This window comes from Balaenoptera physalus (genome assembly GCF_965194825.1).
Source record: "Balaenoptera physalus genome assembly, chromosome: 8".
Classification (NCBI taxonomy): domain Eukaryota; kingdom Metazoa; phylum Chordata; class Mammalia; order Artiodactyla; family Balaenopteridae; genus Balaenoptera; species Balaenoptera physalus.
Genome location: NC_138887.1, coordinates 55,710,131 through 55,734,023, shown reverse-complemented (window position 1 = coordinate 55,734,023; position 23,893 = coordinate 55,710,131). Strand labels below are relative to the sequence as shown.

At 40.5% G+C, this 23,893-nt stretch overlaps 1 protein-coding gene across 1 annotated transcript in view; it reads right to left on the bottom strand.

The window, feature by feature from the left end:
* DGKB (diacylglycerol kinase beta) overlaps positions 1 to 23,893 on the bottom strand; it is a 925,979-nt gene that overhangs the window by 750,742 nt on the left and 151,344 nt on the right. The window contains exon 4 of the mRNA XM_082472689.1: positions 18,850 to 19,008. The gene's annotated coding sequence lies outside the window, so the exon portion shown is untranslated. The remainder of the gene's footprint in view (positions 1 to 18,849; positions 19,009 to 23,893) is intronic.

Genomic DNA, 23,893 nt, shown 5'->3' with positions numbered 1-23,893 from the left:
TAAAACAAGTACAAAATTGAGCATAAATAATCTAAAAATATTGGCAGCAGTACATTCCTAGATGAATGGAGTTAGTGATGACTAATATTTTCTTCCAAAGGCTCTAGTACACCTTTATATATTTTCTATAGGACATCCTTAGTGGGAGGGGAACAGAGAACACATAAGAGTCAAGTTATTTTTAAAGTTAACAATGAAAAAAAGATTTTGAATCCTTGCTTAATTAAAAATGGAACAGTACAAGAGGGTGACTCATTTCTATCATAAGGAGCTGAAAATTAAAAATTAAGCAATATCCTAAAAGTATAAGTGCAATATCCTAAAAGACTGATTCAAATACTACTTCACATAAAAACCTTCATATAGATCCCAAAGTTCACTTATTTATTTAGACTATTTGTTGATATCACAGCACTGTCCTTTCTTAAATGCAAAACAAACAAAACAAAAAAGCAGGTAAAGAGAAGGGTATTTATTGCCTCAAATAGTTCCTTATAATGGTAAAACAATTGCTTCCTTTCTAACTGACTGAAAAGTTACAGGATACAGTCCTCAAATATTCAGATCTTACCTTTAGAGATAAACGTGAATGGTTTCTTCATCCAATTGTGATTCAACATTCCCTAACCATTAAGGTACTAATTTATGCAAGAAAGTAGAGGTCCTAATATGTGTTACATTTTATTCGGAAATACAGATGACAATTCCTCTTACTAGGTAGCTTAGAGTGACTAGTTCTTGCCATAATGTTGTCATAGTGATAGTGACATCAACGTACTTCATGGTAATCAGTGCAGCGATTTATCTGAGAAAATATTAGTGCTGATTCCTGATGCGTTTTACATTTTAAAATGCTGAAAAATATACTATTTAATATATTACAGGTAAATGGGCTTTACTTAAGTAAAGCAGACCAAAACTCTAGACAGACTGATTGATCCATGTATCTGCAAAATGTACATTAAAAAAAAGCATCTGAATGGATAAAGGGGATATTGATGAACAAGCCAGGAGATCATGATTAACCGGTTGCTAAGGAAGAGCCTGCTCTCAAGTGCCTTTGCCAAACACAAAAGCTCCTCAAGTCATGGGCTCGGTTTAATTATTTTATTAAATCCTTTTTAATTTCTTTGGACTCCAAGAGTGATATGGTGGTGATAGTCCTGAATTCTGGATTCCATCCCTCACAATCTTGGCAAAACACTTTCAGTCCTCACCTTTCATGCCAAAGGGTTGTTACTGAAACTTCAGATGTTACACTTGGTAGTTCAATTACCTCTTACTCCAATGCCTTGCAGACTAATGTCACAATAAGCAACGAGAAGAACATTGGCAGAACCTCTCTGAGATGGAGAGGAATCTCCCGTTTTTAGGTCACCAGCACATTAAAAATGAAAACAACGTATATAAACAAAAAGGGTTATAATTTTGTGTATTTAAAATGGCTTCTTTTTATAAACTATTTTAACATCAAACTATGATACAATAATTAGGCTTTTCACACAAAATTATAGGATTTATTTTAAAAATAATAATTCATAATATTATTAACCAGTAAGGGATCCCATGCTGAAATTTGGAAGAACATTACTCTCTTTGCCAATCCAGGCAACGAGTCTCTGTAACTGATTGTGCAGCCTCATTTTGAGACCTTAATGCCTTCATGCATGTGTGAATATGGCCAGTCATAATGCTTTATCTATGAGTAATTAATCCTAATTAAAATAAAGGGATATCAGAGGCACTCAGGGCAAAGTAGACCTTACCATACCCAAATTCCAGACTCACAAGTTTTTTTTGTTGTTTTTTAAATCTACACTTTCTGGTTTGTGTAAAATCTAAACACGGGGAGGGGGAAGGGTAAGCTGGGACAAAGTGAGAGAGTGGCATGGACATATATACACTACCAAATGTAAAATAGATAGCTAGTGGGAAGCAGCCGCATAGCACAGGGAGATCAGCTCGGTGCTTTGTGACCACCTAGAGGGGTGGGATAGGGAGGGTGGGAGGGAGACGCAAGAGGGAGGAGATATGGGGATTTATGTATATGAATAGCTGATTCACTTTGTTATAAAGCAGAAACTAACACACCATTGTAAAGCAATTATACTCCAATAAAGATGTTAAAAAAAAAATCTATCAATTTTTGGAGGATAAACTATGAAAACCGTAACTGGATTACTTTCAGTTAGCTATTTGCTTCATTAATCATTCTCATTGGTTGGACTCTGATGAAAAGTAGCATTGCTTCTTTGCCAGCCTTGTAATTTCACTTCAAAAACAGTGACTTAGACATGGCCAAACACGATAATCTCTCTGCACTGACAGGAATATCTTTTAGTTGATTAAAAAAGGGATGTGTTTACTCAGGGCTCTGTTAATAAAGATAGATTTCATAGAGCTGATTTTGATTCAGTATTATTAATCAAGGGTTTTATTTCCATTTAGGCAATTTTCACAAGTCACAGAATTGATATTTGCAGTTTTGAGTATTTACTTTATGCCATACCATCTCAGACCGGTGTAGTGTGGAGGGATTGGAGGCCAAAAGCAATGCTGAATTTTTGCTGTCAGTAGTCTGTTTACTCGCTATATTTACATCTATAGGAACATACATATGAATATATTCATATTCTTGAGAAATTATCATAGATCAGAGCTTCCCAAATGGAGGCTATTTTGCCACCAAGGAGGCATGTGCCAATATCTGGAGATATTTTTGTTTGTCACAACTTGGTAAGAGAGGGTGCTACTGGCATCTATTAGGTAGAGGACATGGATGGTGCTAAACATTCTGCAATGCATAGAACAGGCCCTCACAACAGAGACTGACATGGTCTCAAATGCCTCAAATGTCAATAGTGTCATGGGGTAGAAACACTGCTATTCACACACACACACACACGCACACACACACACAAAGAATATATAAAACAAGCTGATAGGGCTTCCCTGGTGGTGCAGTGGTTGAGAATCTGCCTGCTAATGCAGGGGACACGGATTCTAGCCCTGGTCTGGGAAGATCCCACGTGCCGCGGAGCAGCTGGGCCCGTGAGCCACAACTACTGAGCCTGCGCGTATGCAGCCTGTGCTCCACAACAAGAGAGGCCACGATCGTGAGAGGCCCACGAACCGCGATGAAGAGTGGCCCCAGCTCGCCGCAACTGGAGAAAGCCCTCGCACAGAAATGAAGACCCAACACAGCCAAAAATAAATATAAATAAATAAATTAATTTAAAAAAAACAAGCTGATAATCATGGCCACATACTGTTGCTCAGAAAAGTAGATCAAATAATTTGCATCTTATAAAATGTTAATGTATCAAGGTTTAATCTTAAGCATGGTATGTGGTGAACCATCCCAGTTTTCAGACACATGCTCAGGCTACCTCAAAACCAGTACCAGTGCTGGACACTGTTTCTTATATGTTGTAAGTAAACATGTGGTTTGCTGAACTGAGTTGAATGTATCTTGCTGCAATGGATATCTATTTGGGAAAGTCACCATACTTCCACTCAGCAAGACTTGCTAGACAGTACAACCCTGAAGGATGCATGATAGCCTGTTTACATTGTGCACATGCTCTGTCTGGATGGCTAACCACATTGTCAGGAGCATATTTTCAGACCCATTCAGGAAAGTCGACATAAGAGCATAGGTTCGCTTTGTTTTTGTTTTGTATTACTAAACATGTGTCCAAGAAAACATTTACCACCCAGAAGAGTAGAGATCAAATCCAAGATAACACACTATCTCTGGTAGAAAAGAAAAAAAAAAAAGGAAAAGAAAAAGAAAGATTAATTCAAAAAGATTTGAGATATCAAGATTGCACAGAATATTTTATCATAATTGGTATATCTGTCTTCTTTAGCTTAAAAATGATTTTTTTCCCTAACTGCATGTTTCGTTTCTTACTTCTCATCACTTTTTCTCCCAGATTGTTCTATCTTATCCTTCAGTTAGCAAACATTCACCTAAAATACCCGATATACTCCATAAAATTATTCCTACAAATAATACTGGAAGTATTAGGGAATTACTAATACTAGGGAATTACTAGGCACTGGTATTGCAGAAGAGAACTGTCCAATAGGACTCTCTGCTCTGTAGGAAATTCTATTCTGCACCCACCAACACAGTCACAACTAGTAGCACGTGCCTACTGAGACCTAGAAATGTGGTCAGTGTACCTAAGGAAAAAATTTTTCAATATCATTTTATTTAACTTTGACTAGGAGCTAGTGTATTGAAGAGTGCAATTCTAGAATACCGATGACTCAAAGAAATTGAGGTTACAGGAAACAGATAAAACCGATTTGAACAGAAGGACAGAAGAAATACTAAGACAAAAAAGGAAAATGATTATGATGAATCAATGCCTATAAGAGTTTAATCTTCTTTTGACATTTAGGTTCTTTTGACATTTAGGTTCCACGGCTTTATTGGAGGTGGAAATGTCTTATCTAATTTTTCAGCAACTTGATGTGACTTTGCTTTGGGGCAATTCTAGGAATTTACAAACTTCAGATTTGGGTGAAACATTCCTGTAATTGATTTATAGTAAAAGAAAACTAACTACATGTTTTATGAGATTTAAAGATTTTTTTGATAGAGGAACAAAACACATGGACATTTGGATAGATGAAAGGGAGAAGTCTGCTATTTAGCACTCCAGAGGAGAGATGGCTGCCAGACAGGGACACAGAAGAACTGCCCTCTCTACCACCCCAGCAGGTATCAGCAAGCTATAGCTGTAGGGGATAAAGGGGAGAGAGTCAGCTAGGTTCAGAGAGATCCCTGTGGGTTGGCTAATTTGGATGATTTTTCAGGCTCCGGGCATAGGGGCTGTCCTCAGTTTTGTCTGGTTCCTGACCCTGAGGCAGTTAGCATGGATGCACCGTGATCCTGAATGTGAGAGCCTGATAAGGGAAGTGGTTGGGTTGTGGACTTAATCAGCTGCTCAAGAAGGAGAACTGACCAGCTTTTAGTCAGACCCTCAAAACTGGGTCAAGACAGCGCAAAAACAAAACTCTCTTACAGTTGACTTCTTGTTGTCTTGGCATCAGTTTTGAGTTCAATTATTTGAAGAATTCCAGTAGCCCAAGTAGTAGAGGAGACTTTTACAGAGTGGCATATAAATGCCCCTAAACTGCCTAGGAAAACATTTTATTATGGGAGTCAGAAGGAGGGAAACAAGTAGAAGTATAAATAGGTCAACCGTATCCAAGTTTCCTGTTTATATGGCAAAAACAGATCTGAAGTTTGGGGGTCTCTAACAATATCATGGTGGACTTGTAAGGTGTGTGACAGTATGAATTATGTAGTTTGTGATAATAATATCTTGGTGTATCCCTTGAGTCAAGGTGGTAGGTGCAGCAGTTTTGTTGATGGAGAGTGTGAACTGCTAGCTCAGCAAGGTATAGGTGAGTCGTATTTGTTTGTAGCCATGGGGAAGGGGTGGTTTTGGTGGCCGTAGACACAGGGTGGGCACTTGTGGGGGCAAGGTAGAGCGAGAAGGGAAGTAGGAGAAGGCTCTGGGGAGTGGGAGGTCCAACTGAAGGGTGGACCAATGTGAGGAAGTTACCTACCTGGGGAAGAACTAATTTCCATTAATTTTTTAATAGCACAGAGAGCAGTAACCTTTATAAGATTTCCCTTTAGGTATGCAAGTATAGCTATAGAACAAGGAGCATACCACAAGCTAAGTAAACAGCAAACTCAGGAAACACAGAATCCCTAACATCCAATGAAAAAAAAAAAACAATAACTATTTCATGTCAGCATCTTAGGAGAGGCAACTGGTGGGTGTTGCTGATATGGTGGTCTCAGTGTCCAGGGAGTAGTTTTCTCTGTCACAGGGTGCAAAGTCATCTCCAGTGGAGTAGTCTTAGACCCAAGTAGTGTCATCTAGGGTGATACCTTCTCAAGAACAAGCTCCTGGTCCAGGGCAATGCGGTTTGGGATATGGCACTGGGGGTATCCTTTATAAGTGGATACCCACTCAAGTTAATATGGGTTTTGTTTTTGTGGCTCTGTGGTATTATAACAAGACTGAGCTTCTTGTAAAATATCAAGGCGATTTTGGTCCTGGGAGCTTGACTTATAAATATCTTTCAAACCAAGGCTTCGTGGGTGCACAACTAGCAGAGATGATGCTTGCCTCAACGAAGTTGCTATCACTGAACCGAAGCACCGGAACCCAACTGACATAATTAAATCCCTGATTAAGGGTGGCCACATCTAAAAGCTCCCAACTGTCCAAGATTCTATCCAGATGGGTGATGAAAGGGATTCTACTGCAGATAGGTTTTTAAATCACATGGCCTATTTGGGGTGCATCTTGTTAATAGGATGTCACGTTTGTCAATTAAAATATCTGTGGCTGAGCTTGGAGCTCCAGCATAGCCTATAGGCAGGCCCTCCAATTTAGGCAATTACCATGGGCCCTTTGCCTCAGTTGTTGGCTTGGTTGGTAATGGAAAAGCCAGTGAAGACTTCAGGTTGTAGGGGTGTGGGCTCCAGCATCTGCCAAGTTTGGTTAAAACAATGGTTTACTTGGAGTGTTGGAGCCTCTGGATTGCAAACCAGTGAAAGCATCCAGACCAATAGCAACGAAACCAATGGTCAACAAAATAGTGTGTGGCTGCACTTGATAGACCTTTGTTGTTTGATGTCAATTTTTCTCTGGCTTGTATTGTTACCAATGAAGGGTTGTCTGGCTTCTTCATTATGGGATATGGTGTTGACTTTGTTATTATCTCCTAATGTTATCTCCATTTTGATTTACCAAGTCCAGTTTCCTAGCTCCCTAGCAGCCCACATCGTCTGAGGGAATAGTCCTGGAAGAATAATTTTAATTTTCTGGAGGGAATCAGATGGAGAGCCAGGATTAATTATCTACCCCTTATAACCTGAATACTGATGAAGATTTTTTTGCGTGGTAGAAGTTTAGGCTCAAATGAGTCGCATGTCAGATGGGCAGGTTCCTGGCCCATGGGACAGTCTATGGTTAACAGGTCCCAGAAGAGTATGTACCCTACATCTGGCCTCCAGCGCTATGGGGGTGGAACAGAATTGAAAATCTGTAAAGGTAGAAAAAGACATTATTAAAGGGCCTCATATATAATTCATCTTTATATACATGTAGCCAGACATATTCCCCCTTTAAATATAGGAAAGGTCGAAAGGAAGGTTTTTTATTTAAAGCTGGTGTGTGGTATGAGTTGACTAAGGGGTCTTGAATTAAGAGAGATTAATGCCTGGGGGCATGAAAGACACTGCCTAGTGGTTTGTCATTCTTTGACTGAAGAGAGAGTGCTTTGAGGAGCCCATTAGGCCTCTCAATTAAACCAGCTGTCTGGACCTGCTGGGGTAGTGAGTTTTATTGACTGACAGTCCAGGACCCCAGCATTGTGTATTCTGACAAGTGAAATATGTGCCTTGATCACTATCGGCCGTGTCTGGAACACCCAAGGAGATAAGGAGTGTCCTGATGGGGCCTTATATTGTGGCCTTAATATATGTAGAGATATGTGTAGCCTTGATTTCTATTTTGGGTATCTGTGAGCAAAGTGGTTCACAGAGTCCTTTACCTTGAACAGAGGGAACAACTCTTAGGCAATGACTCAAGAATTTAAAAAAAAATACATGTATATGGAATAATTTGCTGACTAGGGCGTACAGTGCTAAAATGACTGAAATATGGCAAGTTTTCTGACTCTTGGGCCCTGTCCTTTGTCACGGACATACCAGTTAGGAGATGGAAAGCAGTGCCATACCACTGAGCATCAGTTATGATGGTGGCAATGCCACCCATATAGTCTATAAAGTTTCACTGCTGTTCCACCAGTTGATCCCAAGGGACTCCCCGGGTAGCTAAGGTAACTGGGAGAAGGGCAACCTTATCCAGCAGCCTGGCATCTGGCAAGAAACTGAGGAGAGGAGAGACAAACCCCTCCTCCAGGTGGAATATTCCAGAAGGCCCAGGTTTGGTTCCATTCTTTATCAAGGAGGCCTAAGTAGAGGTGCTCAGATTGAGGGGTGCTGCATTTATGACCCAAGGCATAATGGGCAACTGGGTATAGAAAGTCACAGGCTCAGGGATCCATCAGAACCGCGATTTCTAGGACAGACCAGTATGTGGCCAGTGATTTTTGCTCTAATGGTGTACAGTACAGAGCCAAGGTCAGCTTCTAACATCAGAAGCCCAACGGCAACCTATGGCCTTCATAAGCGTCCTGAGACTCCTGGAGGTGTGAGAAGAGGGTGCTAAAACTTCTGTAGTGAAGGAGCCTCTGAGGAGAGTAACACGAGTGCCTGTCAATTTTTTTTTTTCTAAATCAGTGTTTTTAATAAAGGGAAATGTGTTTCTGAGAGAAAGTAACTGAGCTTGTTGGTTTGTAGTCCTTTCAACAATACAACCTGATATTTAGCTGAGAGTAATTATCGAGATCAATACCATTCAGGGACTCTCTGTATTTAGGCAAAGAGAAGCCTCACTGGTGTTTCCTTTTAGAAGAGATACATCCACTGAGATGAAAGGCCCGACTCGATTTTTCATGAGATGCTTTTACTTTGATTTTCATTTTTTTCACGTCGGCATGCCTTGTGAGACTGTGTTTTATTGCAAATCTTTTGCACCAGCCAGCATATTCACACATAAACGGGTGCTTTTCCTCAGGCAGAGAGAAAATATGGCTCTTGAGACCAAGCATGTTGCATAGCTTCCACCATGGTCTTCTCCTGGACACAGACACACATCCCTTTCTGGGACACGAGTTTTCACGTGTTGCTTACCCTCACCTCTCTGCTTGAATGTTTTCTGGCATACTTCACGTGTTATTTTCTTTTTAGCGGGTTTCTCTCACATGTTTTTGGCACAATGAACATCCCTTTTGACATACGTAGCTCTCATAGACTTTTCTTCTCATCCTTTCAGACTGCCGGGTGAAACAAAAGTGCTTGCCATTTCTTTCAGGGTTTCACTTGAACAGTGATTCATTTTTCTGCTGGCACTGATGGATTTCTAGCTGCTGCTGTTCTTAAAGGTCTTCTTACAACCTTCAAAATGGCATACGTATTGTTTTTGCTGATTTTCATGTTTGCACTCAAAATGTTTCTTCAAGCTTGATTTTCTGTTGAATTTTTTTATTTTTTATTTTTTTAAAGAGTAGGACATGGGGCAGCAAAGTTTTTTTGTTTTTGTTTTTGTTTTATAATTTAGTCTTGCTTGATTTCCCTTTGCTCACTTTTTTTTTTTTTAATTTTACTTATTTATTTATTTATTTATGGCTGTGTTGGGTCTTCGTTTCTGTGCGAGGGCTTTCTCTAGTTGCGGCAAGTGGGGGCCACTCTTCATCGCGGTGCGTGGGCCTCTCATTATCGCGGCCTCTCTTGTTGTGGAGCACAGGCTCCAGATACGCAGGCTCAGTAATTGTGGCTCACGAGCCCAGCTGCTCCGCAGCATGCGGGATCCTCCCAGACCAGGGCTCGAACCCGCGTCCCCTGCATTGGCAGGCAGACTCTCAACCACTGCGCCACCAGGGAAGCCCTGAATTTTTATTTTTAAAAATGTTGTTGGCCTCACCGTGCAGCTTGTGGGATCTTAGTTCCCTAATCATGGACTAAACCTAGGCCCTCGGCAGTGAGAGCACAGAGTCCTAACCACTGGAGCACCAGGGAATTCCCTTGTGTTGAATTTTTAATCACCACCACTCTCTGAAGAATAAATAGCCGTTCTCCCGTGTGGATCAGGATGTGGCATCTCCCAGGGTAGTCCCTGGTGATGGCTTGGTTCCACTCTTCATTATCACAGACCCACGCCCTCTCCCCATGTGCTTGCACAGGTGCATATCTAGCTTTCAGGCCTACTGCGATTGGCTCTGGAGTCAGGTAAGGAGCAAAAGAACCTCCTGGGGACCATGCGGAGTGGGGGAGGGAGCAAGGGCAGCTGGGGTGGGGCGGGGCTGGGCTGGGCTACTGCCTATCCCAGTGAACAGCATGTGCAGAGAACACGTCAGTGATGGGCAGGAAGGACACTGCCCCCGAGATCAAAGCCTGGCACCCCAGGGAGCAGCCGTGCAGGGCCAAGAAGGCAACCACACGTGTGGCCCCTTGTGGTCACCATGTGCAGGCAGCCGAGACTCTGCCCAGAGTGAACCATTCTGGACCAATCCCACATACTACCCAGGTGTACATTCTGGAATGTTTCCCCGTGGGGCCCATCGATGTTAATTTGGACCAGTTTTATAGCCTTTTGTTGGAGGGGGTCCCATTCAAGGCAGGCTGATTAGTAAGTAACAGTATCAGAGAGAGTAAGTAGAATCTCTACACGAGGACTATATTGCCTCCAGAATGCAACAATGACTAAACGATGCTGGAGTTTTATGTCCTTAATGAGTGTGTTAACAAACATCCTTAAAGGAGGATGTCATCGCTGGAATATCATATCCGTGCTGATGGAGAACAGTGGATGCAGTTAGATGTTGTCTGCAGAGATTGTGCACAATTGCAAAGAGGTCCTTACTCTAGAAGGTGGCTAGAAAAGGTGCATTGCTTCCCTTGGGGGTGAAGGCAAACTGACGCTGAGAGGCTGTTAAAATAGGCACTGAAGAGAACATATTAGCCAAACCTTTTACTATCAAAATATTTACTGGTTGTTAATTGGATGACATCAGTAATTTTAATAATATTGGGTATTGGAAATGGGGACCTTAATGGATGGGACCATAGTATTAAAGTTGCAGTAATCCACTGTGAGGCATTATTCTTTTTTTTTTTTTCTTCAATTTTTGAAGGTTTAAGAACAGGCAAAATTTGCCTATTAAATGGAGAGGCGGTGGACATAATCACCCCTTTATTAATTAGGTCTTATATGAAGTTTGCGTTCTTGAAGGCCCTGTTTTAACTGAAATTGGACCACTTTAATATTTTAACTGGGTCCTTTTTTGTCAAGCCAGTTTCTAAGTGCCAAAGACTTTACTTAGCTTCAATTTATTACTCATTATTTCAGAGTGTTTATTTCCAATATAGAATATTTTAGGGCAATAGATATTATGACTATGGGAAATTTAGGCAGGGCTATAACATAAAATAAGGAATATCTCTTTTTTCTGTATTTTCTGTTTAGTTACTCTCCTAGGGTTATAGGGGGTTCCATGTTTATATTTAGTAGGATCTTCTGATAAAACTGTAATATGAGATCCAGTATGATTAAATCCATGAAGTCAACTGGTGCATTTTAGCAATTGTTAAAGTTAATTTAGCACCTATGCTGTAGAGGCACAAATGGCAATCAGCACCCTTTTTATCTTTTTGTCATAGAAATTATTTTAGTAAATTTTGGATCTTCAATTGTTTTAAGTTATGGACCTTTGTTTAAAAAAAATATTACACACACACACACACACACATATAATTCATTTTTTATTTTCTCCCCCTGTATCTAGGTTTTTTCCTTTCATTCCATTATTTTCCCTCTGTTTTGGGCTTCTAGTCACCTATGCCTGTGGTTTCAGTTTGCCTCTGTCTGATAACTCAGTGTGATCCATCTAGGTGGTTATAGGAAAGGAGCGGGCAGGGGCTCATGGCCTGCCTTTAGGCAGCCGGCTCTTACTCCAGGCCTTCCCAGCCCACCACTAGAGGACTGGGGTTTGCAGCCTCTCCATGGGACAGCTCAGTAAAGCCCACTGTCAGAAGTATCAGTCCCTTCACATGTTATGTTGGGGCGCTCACTAAGGCCCAAGCACAATGGGTAGGGGTCTTGTATTTTTTAAGTAATTGGATACCTGGCAGGTGTTCTGAAGGGGGTTGCTGGGATGAAATCTTTGTTTCCCCGAGCCAGAGGGCCCCTTTGGATTACAGGTTGGGTGGCTGGTCTTTGAAGGTGCAGCCTGTGATATTCCTGACAGTCTAGGGAGCATAAAGGTCTCTGTGGACAGCCAGGAGATACGCAGCAACAAAGAGAGGGAGCTGCCACTCCCACCTGAGCAACATCAAAATGACATCCAGCTGCCACTTCTCTCCCATGGGGGGAGCCCAACCAACGTCTTCCTGCACAGGAGTCCCCTGAAACACACAGACCAACCAGTTCTGCCCCAAATAATGATGAAGAAACACCACCACCATCAAGGAGAGCCCCCTGGAACAGGTCTCTGCCAAACACAGACTGTGACAAAAAGCAGAACCTCCGAATCTTCCAGCCTGGAAAGCACAGCTCAAGTGGCCTCAGGCTGCAAGACTAAAGCCCAAGCTCAAATTCCATCCCAAACTGCTCTCCCTGTGGTCTGGAGCCAATTAGTGAGCCAAGAGCAGTCTCGCAAGAAGTTATCCAAGAGTCAGTGGTTGTGGCCATAGTGCCAATTGTTTTATAAGACTGTAAGAATTCTTTTGATGGTGGGATACAACACACTGATTCACGCAGATGAAAGGCTGAATGTTTTGTTACTTAACGCGACTGAGAGAGATGGCCGCTGGGCAGGGCCACCCAGGGAATGACACGCAGGGAGGGTGTCACAGCAAACTAGAGTTGTGGGGTGCAGCTAGGTAGGTAGCTTTGGCAAGCAGTGTGGGGTTAGTTAGGTTTTGCAGGCTCCCTGAGGACTGGCTGATTTGAATCATTTAGTGTACGGCTTATCCCTAGTCTGGTACTTGCAGTGATTAGGGTGATGCCACGTGGCCCAGAGTGTAAGCGCCTGGTAAGCAAAGTTAACTTTTCAGAGCACATGGTGGGCTCTAGCAAAGCGCATCCTACACTCAGAGGCTGACAGCAGCCGGACTGCAAGGCTGAAAGCCTGGCACTGGATAAATATCCAGGTCCCTTCACAATTTATAGGCACCTAGAGATTTAATTTTTAAAATTTGTTTAATGATTGACAAAGGCCTATTTTTTTTTTTCATTTCTTGGCACATAAACTGCATGTTTAAATTAGGCACAGTTTTCTTAATTACTTTTTTATAAACATGAAATACTGGTTCATTTGATGAGATTCTTTTCAGAATTTTCTAAAATTCCAATAAAATACGGAGAAATGATGTCAGCTCTTAAAATCCTCCCATATGAGTGTTCATTTTGAAGCCTTAAGAGAGTTACTGAATTTCACAAAGTAATAAACCTGCTGACTAAGGAATTCTTACCACAGATTAATTCAACAGGGTTAGGCAAAAATAAAATATCATAGTTTCCCTACTCTTGGTTAGTTTTTAAATGCTTTAAAAAATTAACAGAGACACTCCAATAAATGTAATTTTTAGGGCTTATAGCAGCCAAATTAATATAGCAACCCAATATAACATTAACAGGCTACTACAATGATTTTATGTAGATTTGTGCAAAGTAACTTCAATTACATATTTCACACTGCTCAGCAATCCATCTGTGTTAATCTAGAAACTTCATCTCTCAATTTCCACAATTATTACTTCAATTTTTTTTTCTCTTTCCCTCCTTCCTCTTTCTTTCCTGTTACATTAGAGGCAGTTTTTCTTTTCCTATCTAAGGTAACTCCTCCCATCTGTGTGTTTGGACCCCATTATAATTTTTCAGGAGTATTATCCAACTTCCCTTTCCTGAATATTCAACCAAACCTTCTCAACTAGATCTTTTCCATCTATATGGAATCATTCCTACGCCTCTATCCCATATCATCCTTACTTACAGCCCTATCTCTCTGCCACACCACTGTTAATCTCTTTTAAAAAAATTATGTTTTGCTGTCTTTGTTTTTTCATCTCCTATGCATTTACTAACATAGTTTATGCCAACACAGCTTTTGTACCATTTATTTACGGAACAATCCTTCCTAAGGTCATCAGTGGCCTCCATTTTTTGGCCCCATGCCAACTCTAGGGGACATTTTTAGTGCTCATTTCATTGATTTCTCGGCAGCATCTGGCACTGTTAACTGTCTACTCTTTCTTGAATTACCCTCTTACTTTAGCTCCCATGATGCAATACTCTTGTACAATGCCAGAATTAAAGTACCTGAGTGAAAGCAACATCAGTAGGAATTTAAGAAGAAAAGAGATGAAACACATCACCAGCAAACCTGATTGTCCAAAGATAATCATGTGATGGTTGCATAGACTATCCACCAAAGTCCCTTCTCCCTTCTTTAGTAGTAACTGGACATAATATGCCCAGTTATATTACATTTTTCAGCTTCTCTTGCAGTTGGCTGTGACCATTTGCTGAAATTCCCTCCGAAGGTAGGTAAGAAGCACTACAATGGTCCTATGAAACTTCCCACATATCCTCCTCTGTGCTCTTACCTGTTTCGTGGGGGCAAGTCGAAGATGGCAAAGATATAGTCAGCTCGGAACTCTGAATGACTAAGTGAAGCAGAGATAACCCACTTTCACTGTCATAAACATACATCTGCTTGGGCTGGAAAATTGTCCCAGAGACTTTAATGTACATCAGAAACACCTGGAAAGTTTAACACACATTGCTGGCCCTCCACACCAGAGTTTCTGATTCAGTAGATCTAGAGTGGGGCTCGAGAATCTACTTTCCTGACAATTTTCTTTCTCATACTTTGAGAAATGCTGTCCTAGACTACTATGCAAAAAGAAACAAAAGTCTTTTATGTCTCTTTTTTTAGCCATTAAATTCGGAGTCTATTGTTAAAGGACTTAAGCTTCCCCTATCTAATTCAGAAATGATTATGGAAACATGATCAAAATTATCTTATTTTCATGCTGGTACGAGTAGCCAATTTTACACAAAATACAACAACCTTGGAAGCACATTGAGTGACTGGGAAATGGGTCAAATTGTCTAAGTTCTCTGTTTTGTCATCTTCTTACAGATTGTCCTATTTCTCCTAAAACTGACCTCCAACTTCTAGGCCACAGTACCGTCCAAAGATGCTCAAATGTGTAAATAAGGAATTAAGGCTTAGAGCAGAAGAAATAGGGAGACAAAAAATGGAGGGGAAAAGGTACTTCACAAAGCAACACGATTGTGAATTTTGAAACTAAAAAATATTTAGAAAAATAAAATTCATTCCAAAATTTATTTGGTATTTTGGGGTGGGAGTATCTGGGGTGGGGGGAAGAATGTGTATGCTATCTGGAGCCAGGATACAAATTACAAATGTTCTCCAGAGAGAATGGGTATACTGGAGAGGAGTCAGCAGAAATGGTCAGTGATTCAAATCCTGTAACTGAGCAGATGAGAAACCTTGGACTACTGAGTTCAACCACACGGGGAGTGATCTAGACAAGCCCTAAGATCCCAACCAGATTTGACAATCTGACTCTGTTGCTGAACTGCTTATTTTATAACAGGGAAAAGAATAGATCTTTACCATCCTGCAATGACACATACATAGTAGGCTGAAAGCATTTTTGATGGACATATATGTTTTTCATGACACTGAACTAGAATAGAGAGAGAATTCCATCCTTAAACCTGACATATTTCAGTTTAAATGCCTTGGATCTTTTTTCTTTTTTGGTGGGGGAATAAGATTTGAAGCTTGGGGCTTTCCTGGTGGTGCAGTGGTTAAGAATCCGCCTGCCAATGCAGGGGATATGGGTTTGATCCCTGGCCCAGGAAGATCTCACATGCCGCGGAGCAACTAAGCCCATGAGCCACAACTACTGAGCCTGTGTGCCACAACTACTGAAGCCCACGCACCTAGAGCCCGTGCTCGGCAACACGAGAAGCCACCGCAATGAGAAGCCTGCTTGCCGCAACTAGAGAAAGCCTGCACACAGCAACAAAGACCCAAAGCAGCCAAAAGTAAATAAATAAATACATTAAAAAAAAAGTAAAAAAAAAAAAAAAAGATTTGAAGCTTGAAACGGAAAGTTGAGACATGCTGATCCTTATAATTTCCAAGTAGTACAGGAAAGGGAAGAGAGCTTTCCTTCTTTAAAGACAGTTTGTATGACAGCTTTACTAATATTTAGTGTTTAAATTTGCCTCAGGTTTAGGAGATGCTTTTATTTAATTATCTTGTAAATGTCCTTAGGCCACTTAATGACTGAACATAGGTTTTCCCTTTCCCATTGTGATTCTCCATCTATTTCATATAACCATGATTGAGTTATTTAAATCGACAGTCTCTTTATTGGTTGACATTCAAGACACCTTAAATTTTTCAAGAAACCATTCAGACAAAGTAATGTCTCCTTTACTCCTTCTCTCCTTCGGTTAAAAGCATAAACCCTAAAGAAACACAAATATTGTCTTTTTTTCTTTACTATTTCTTTTTAAAAAAATTTTATTTAGTATTTATTTTTTTGGCTGCATTGAGTCTTTGTTGCTGTGTGCAGGCTTTCTCTAGTTGTGGCTAGTGGGGGCTACTCTTCCTTGCGGTGCACGGGCTTCTCATTGCGGTGGCTTCTCTTGTTGCGGAGCATGGGCTCTAGGTGCGTGGGCTTCGGGAGTTGCTGCACTTGGGTTCAGTAGTTGCGGCACGCGGGCCCTAGAGCACGCGGGCTTCAGTAGTCGCAGTGCGTGGGCTCACTGCAGCTACAGTGAGTTGCAGTAGTTGGGGCACGTGGACTCAGTAGTTGTGGCTTGCAGGCTCTAGAGTGCAGGCTCAGTAGTTGTGGCTCATGGGTTTAGTTGTTCTGTGGCATGTGGGATCTTCCCGGACCAGGGAACAAACCCATGTCCCCGCATTGGCAGGCAGATTCTTAACCACTGTCCCACCAGGGAAGTCCCAAATATTGTCTTTGTGTTATCAAAGATACTCTAAATTTTGCTCCTGGAAGTATACCTTATAACTTCTCATCATCCCATGTCTCTCTCCTGTTTGACTATTACATGAGAAAATGGAAAAATTTCCAAGCAAGAACAAAGTGTGGCAAGTTAGGCAAAACAGAAATTGAAACAATAAAATGAGAAAACACCTACCAAGGAAGTCTAAAGTTAATCTGATTTTGTAAAGCAGGAAGAGAATTGACAGATGACCACTAAAGTCACTGCACTGTACAATGTATTATAGAGGCACATTCAATGGAAATAAAAGACACGAGAGACTAAATTCTCATGTTAGGGTGATTTCTAAGGATATTAGAGCCCAGATTATGTATGCTGTAATATAGAAAACCTGAAAGTAATATGGGAGGTCTGGTCTCAAGTCCTAACTGTTCCATCCCACATCTTACGAGATTAACTGGTTTACGGAGTGAACTAAATTTGATGGAAATGTGTTCTGGAAGTCTCTTTATTTTTAAGCAACTATTCCACTTATCATTCCTTTTTGATCCTTCCCTGCTCCCTGATGGAACATTATACAAATCTCATAACTTCCAAGTCACTTCTATTTCCTCTTCAATCATTATGACTCACTCTCAGTCAACTTTATTCAAAAGATCAATCTAGTCTAAATCAGAGATTCAATCTCTAATTCTATTCAAAGCTTGTTTCTTCTCCACAACTCAAGACTGGCCCATGGCTCAAAGTCTTCCTGTGAGAAAGGGCATTTTTACTTATCTTTCACTTTCCTTCATCCTTCTCCTCCTTCCTTTTCTGCTTCCTCTTGTACTGAGGTGAGAAAGGGGGAATTGGAGGAAGAGGGGCAACAGTCTTTCCTCATATTTTTGTAGTCAGGCCTTTGTTGTCTTTCATGACAGCATTCCTATATGTTCGCTCTCTTAGGGCATATGTGTGGGTTTTTCAGAGGGCCGGGGGGGATCTCCACAATGCATAGGATTGTAGTGTGGATGCTAGGCTCTGGGGACTCTTGCTGGCAGCTTCCCTCTTTCACAGGGCGCATTTAAGAAGACTCGAGCTGGGCTACTCTATTCTGCATCCATTGGCCTATGAATCCTTGTCATTTCCAATAGCAGGAATGCAAGCCACTTCACCCCCTCAGGTCTCTCTGCAATGGTGTACTGTTCTACCCTTTCTCCTACCCACAGAAGACTCCAGGCAATAAATAGGCCTAAGTCTTCATGTACATGAATGCTTCCACTCTGCCCGGATTCAATTAAGCAATGTCTCATGTTCAACTACAAGGGAAGTTGCAAGATGAGGCTGAGGTTCCATGCCTCTTAAAGCATTCAACCATGGTGTGCCGTAGTCTGCTTTTCTTAAAGACACCGCCAGTCTCTGTACGCTTTTCTTAGGTCACCTTACCTTGGGAGGGAAAGAGCCTCCATGTCCCAGTATTCTCTTCTGAGCTCCTAGCTCAACAACCCAGATGAATTCCCTGTCTCCATAAACTCTTCTAGACCTTATTTAGGCTGAATGGGATGTGAGCGTGAAGGTCAACAGAACTGTGTTAAGCGAATATGAAGAAGCATATGGCACAGTGCCTTCTATTTTATCAAAGCAACAAGGAAGGGTCAGAGGGGAGGCAAGTCCATTTAAGGCAAGGGATCTGATTTGAGGATGACGCACTAAAAATAAGCCGCATGGACTACGGTCACTGCCCTCACTTACCTCCAGAAAAGAGGACTGGGTGCTGTGCATCTGCTTGATGACCTCCTCTAAAGAATTATCGTCACATTATATATACTACCAAATGTAAACCCGATAGCTAGTGGGAAGCAGCCACATAGCAAGGGAGATCAGCTCGGTGCTTTGTGACCACCTAGAGGGGTGGGATAGGGAGGGTGGGAGGGAGACGCAAGAGGGAGGAGATATGGGGATATATGTATATGTATAGCTGATTCACTTTGTTATAAAGCAGAAACTAACACACCATTGTAAAGAAATTATACTCCAATAAAGATGTTAAAAAAAAAAAAGAATTATCGTCACAGAATTTTCAGCTATTTCACCCCACTAATACAGATACTCAATCATTCTAAGCCTACAGTACTAGACTTTGGAATGATCTCATACCCCAGTAAGCACTGTTATTGCTGCACAATCTTCTTAGAATTACCTTGTTGAAAGTGTTAGGTCCGTTTTGCAGAGAAGGAAGCAGAGCACTTCTGGGTTGACGAGTGCTACTGGAGGTCTAATTCATGAAGGGCTGCTGGTCCTCTGGAGCAGGTGGTCTCTGATATGGAAGAAGTGTATTTGATGCTGAGTTTGTGAAAACCTACAACGAATAAATATTTTCCCATCAAAAAACCCCAGCAAAACAAAACCAAAGACTTACTGTGCCATCTTTTTTTAAGTACTGTAAGAATTACTTGTAACTACTTGACACTCTAAAACAGGGGAGCAATTTCTGCCTACAATGAGAAACTCTGGAGCACCATCTGAGAGCACAGAAACAGAACACTTAACTTTCTGTTACCGAGGTGTTGTGATATCGGACAAGTTACCTAACCTTTACCTGAGCTCCCCAGCTGGGCTGCTGTATTAATGTCCTATGAGCGCTATAAGAAACTACCTCAAATTCGGTGGCTTAAAGCAATGCAAATTTATTCTCTTACAGCTTTGGAGGCCAGAAGTCTCAAATCAGTTTCCCTGGGCTAAAGTCATGGTGTTGACAGGGCTTGTTCCTTCTAGAGGCTCTAGGGGAGTATTCATTTGTTTGCCTTTTCTTGCTTCTAGAGGTCAGCTGCATTCATTGGCCTCACATCACTGCAACCTCTTGCTTCTGAAGTAATATCTGCCTCCTCTCTGATCTCCTGCTTCCGTCTTTTAAGACCCCTTAAGAGACGGACTACAGCCCATCTGGATGATCCAACTTAGTCTCCTCATCTCAAGATCCTTAGCTAAATCGCATGTATAAGGTGTCTTTTTGTTATCAGGTATCATTTACAAGTTCTGAGGATTAGGATGTGGATATTTTGGAGGCCAACATTCAGCCTACGACAGTTGCTTTAAGGATTAAATTAGATAATATACATAAAGTACCCACCGTGATGTCTGGCACGTATTAACACTCAGCATGTGTTCACTTTCTTCCTTCTACCTCCTCATCCTATTTACTAGGTTGTATGATTTTGGTTAAGACACCTGATCACTAAAGAGTCCTTGCTGCCTCATCTGTAGAACTAGATATATTTATAACACTCCCTCTGGAAATATAATGATGGATAAGACTGACTTAGCGTCTGCCATCCTTAAGTTTTGAAGTTCACATTCTCTTCAAGGGAGCAGACAATAAAATCATTTTATACACAATATTATGATATATATTTATAGATATATGATATTAATTAGTGCCATTAAAGAACTTAGGCAGGGAAGGAGAGATAGAATACTGGGGGAGGGCAGGATCATGCATAGTCCACTCTCTCCATGTATATAGCACTGTCAAATGTCACCTCCATAGAAAGGACTTGATTGACCACATGATCTAAAACAGGGTCACTGCCCACCTACTTAGCTTTCTCTTTTTGTCTGAATTAAATTTTATGGCACTAATTACTCTCTCAAATTATATGTATTTATTTTATTTATTATTTTATTGTCTGCTCCCTCTAGAACAATATGAGCTTCGGGACAATGGGGGTTAATTCTGTCTTGTTCATCATTATACTCCTAGAAGAGACTGATAAGGGTAGGAGCTCAATTAATGTTTATCAAGTGAATTAAGGGGATGCATAAATCTCATTAAATACTAACACTAATTCTATTTAATTAGTTTGAGAAACAGTGGTAGATACACAGTTGTTTCATATCTAACTGGTAAGACAAACAAATACATTTTTGAATATGTGTATCGTCTACCCAAAGATTGTAGTAAAAATAGTGAATTTCTGTGACTATTTATCAGAAACTTCTATTTTTTTTCTTTATAACATCTATGCCAGAGGATAAATGATAATTTGTATACAACAATTATTTTAAAGACCACATATATATAACTTATCTTTTTACCACTTAACTTGAAAAAAGTTGTTGAAAATGTTTCTCTCACAATCATTTTCTGAAAATTGGGTAACTATAGGATGTATGCAGGAGAGAGATTATTTTCTCATACACAGGGAAGAAGTATACAGTATTACAAACATGCATGTAGACCTCTAATAATTATGAAAAAAGGAAAGTATTTCAATTCCAGTTGGACTTCATATTTTAATCTGTGGTATTTTTATGTTCAATGAATACAGATAATTCATAAAAACACATGTTTCTTAAAATGAAAGCAATGACAGCCTTTAAATAACAGTATTCTAACTGTGATTCACTTTCAATTATACAGATTAGAATTAACAATTTAACTTTGTGACATGTTTACAAACCAGCAACTCTAAATTTATTGTTTTTAACATGTTTGTCATTTAAACTAATGTCCTTGTTAATGAATTCTTGATTGAAAATAAGAACACGTGTTATTTACTTGTTATTTCAATTAGTCACCATATATATACTATATATATATATAATATATATATAAAATTTTGTTTAAATGAGCACACTGCCCATATAGGATTCTAGATTTAGAGATATCTTTAAGTAAAAATATTCCAAAAAATGTTGCCTGTTTTAAAAAAATCTCATTCAAGAATCCAATTTCTTTTTAAAATTGAGGTTGGTAAAAGTTATCTAAATAAAATTGAAATATATATTGGTTATCTGATCTACAAAAATTAAAAGCAGAGTTCACATACTATTTAAATACATATTGCTATCCCAGACATTTCCACTAGTTCCAACTGTCTATATTATAAGTCAATTTAGTTGTTTTGAGAGTTGGTAAATGTGAGCACTCTACATTGTTTACAAGCTACATTTTTCCATGATAAGGTCAAATAATATATTTTCACCAAAAATACTAAAGGCTTCAGGATGGGTACCGCTCAGTAAGGATGGCCTTTCTAGCATCACTGGTTCCTTCAGGGTTGATGTGTCAGAAGGTGGTGAGCAGGTGGACGCTGCTTGTGCAGGGAGAGGACCTGCCAGGTTGGAAGCAGCAGTGGGTGGAGGTCTCACCCAACTTCTCACTCTGCCATGGCCAACTAAATATGACCAAAAATGCTTTGGCCCTCTTCCCATTAAGAACTGGGGTCTCGCAACCCTGCCCCTTAGTATGGGCTGGCCGACGACAACTGACCAACAGAGTTTGGCACAGTGAAACTATTCCAGTTCTGGGCTTAGCTTTTAAGAATGTGGGCAGCTTCCACCGTGGTCTCTGGGAGCCCCAAACGTCCACATAAGTAGTCCAACTACCTAGCTAAAGATATCATATGGTGAGGCCCTAACATTTCATGACAAAAGAAAGGAAGAGAAGCCCAGCTGAGCCCAGCCCTCCAGCAATCCCCACCAAGACATAAGGCATATAAGTGAAACAGCCTCAGACTCCCCAGTTCGGCTCAGCCAACAGCTGAATACCACCCAGAGATCCAAATCATTTCCACAGGGGGCAGAAGAACTGTCCAGATGAGCCCTACCTGAATTCCTGACCCCCAAAGCAGAAGATATATTAAAGTAGTTGTTTTTTTCACCCACTAACCTGTAGGGCAGTTTACCAGGGCAATAGGTAACCATAACGTCTCCTAAGTAAGTCATCCTGACTTTAGCACAATTACCTTATATGTTTGAAAATCATCTTTGTCAAGCCATGTCACCAGATTTAACTCCAGAACGGGATGCACTGTCTTTTTGCAGTGGCCACAGTGATGAATTGTGGAAATGAATGTCTCACCACTTGCACAGTAAATCAAAACTATCTAATGTTATAATGAGCATGCAAAATCACTCATGTTCTGCTTTACAACGTCTAGGAGAAACTGAGAAGGGCAGACGTGTCAGTGTATATGTCCTTCAAAATCAGTGGCTCTAAAGCAGATCAACTTGACTTTCCTCTTTAGAAAAGAGCTAACACTGACTGTTCAGTTAGATTCAAGACATTAGAACCATTTTCAACTACTGTATTGCTCAAGTAAAATTAATATCAGAACTCTGTAATATCTACCATTTAAAAAAATCTATTGTAAAATCTTTGCCTAATCCCCATGTATGGGTTTGATATCTTCCCAAATTCATTCCACTAATACTTTCATGATATCGTTTTCTACCTTAAAACCTTTCAATAATTCCTAATTATATATGATATTAAAAATCAACTTCTTATCCTTGTTTTCATGTCCTTCCATAGTTCTATAGTATTTTCTCCTGTCTACTCCAAAATGTACTTTTTTTTTAAACTGCTGGTCAGAGATTTCCCTGGTTGTCCAGTGCTTAAGAATCCGCCTTCCAATATAGGGGACGCGGGTTCGATCCCTGGTCAGGCAACTAAGATCCCACATGCCGCAGGGCAACTTAAGCCTGCACACTGCATCTACTGAGCCTGTGTGCTCTGGAGCCCATGCACCACAACTAGAGAGCCCATACGCTGCAACTCCTGAGCCCGTGAGCTCTGGAGCCCGCACACTGCAACAAAGAGCCTGCATGCCGCAACAAAAGATCCCGCATGCTGCAACGAAGATCCCGTGGGCCACAACTAAGACCCAAAGCAGCCAAATAAACAAATAAATAATAAAAAATAAATAAATAAACTGCTGGTCAGTATATCTAACTGTGGTAAATAATATCCAGTCCTGAAGAGGGAAAAGTTACATTCTTATCTGCCCAGGTTGAAGGTAGCATGATAGAGTTGAATAGGTAAAAGGGGCTCATATCCATTGGCGGCTTTCAGATCACTGCCATGGGTTTTAAGTCAACTGAGAAACTGCTTGATGGGCCCTCTAATGGGTATTAGCTCATATATCACAATGGCAGACTTATGGACCAAGGAAAACTACAGGAAACATTTCCCTGTGGTTAAAATATCTCTACTAAGAGCCCACAACCAATCAGTAAATACCTCCTGCTTCCCTCAACCTACCAGTCTCAACTGATACTGTTTTGTACAGTTCAACTTTTTTTTTTTTTCCCTTTACTATTATAGAGATCATTTATTATTTGGCAACGTTGGGAAAGTTTTCAATTGATAGACATTCATACCCTTAACATCTTTAACATTTAATTTTAAAATGTTTAAGACTCAAATGAAAGGGGAAACAAACAGTCTAAAATCCTTTGTA